This window comes from Micromys minutus (assembly GCF_963924665.1).
Source record: "Micromys minutus genome assembly, chromosome: 16".
NCBI classification, from domain to species: Eukaryota; Metazoa; Chordata; class Mammalia; order Rodentia; family Muridae; genus Micromys; species Micromys minutus.
This window is the reverse complement of record NC_137985.1, coordinates 22,418,980-22,419,658: the sequence shown is the minus strand read 5'-3', so window position 1 is coordinate 22,419,658 and position 679 is coordinate 22,418,980. Positions and strand designations below refer to the sequence as shown.

Genomic DNA, 679 nt, shown 5'->3' with positions numbered 1-679 from the left:
AGCTTTTTGTATATTGATAGGCATCTTTTTTTATTTTTAGGTTAGGAAAAGTTTCTTCTTTAATTTTGTCAGAGACATTTTCTGAGCCTTCAAATTGAGAGTCTCCTCTTTCTTTTATTCCTATTATTCTTTGGTGTGGCCTTTCCAAAGTATTCTGGGCGCATGCTGGTGAGGCGGGCATTGCTGCCGCTGATCTCTCATTTTCATCACAGACACTTCTACTGAAAAGATGGCCAATGTACCTAAAATCCAAAGGACTTTCTGTAAGAAATGTGGTAAGCATCAGCCTCACAAAGTGACTCAGTATAAGAAGGACAAGGATTCCCTGTCTGCCCAAGGAAAGCAGTGGTACGGTCAAAAGCAGAGTGGCTACTGTGGACAGACAAAAACATGAAGAAGATTGTACTCAGGATGAAGTGTGTTGAGTCCAACTGCAGATCCAAGAAGATGCTGGCCATTAAGAGATTTAAGCATTTTGAACTGGGAAGCGACAAGAAGAAAAAGACCCAAGTGATCCAACTCTAAACCTTGTGTTCTCTGAGAGGAAAAAAACCAAAGAAGTAGAAAAATAACCTGTGAGAGAATAAAGTTATTGTTAATAATACTTTTTAAAAAACTGTTGTAAATCTCCTGGATATTTTGTGTTAGAAATTTTTAGCTTTAGCATATTCTTTAACAG

At 37.7% G+C, this 679-nt stretch overlaps 1 pseudogene across 1 annotated transcript; it reads left to right on the top strand.

Annotated features, from left to right (window-relative positions):
- The first annotated feature begins 229 nt into the window (after positions 1–229).
- LOC308430924 (large ribosomal subunit protein eL42-like) lies at positions 230–525 on the top strand (annotated as a pseudogene). The gene has a single exon. The product of its transcript is annotated as a large ribosomal subunit protein eL42-like (transcript).
- The last annotated feature ends 154 nt before the right edge of the window (positions 526–679 follow it).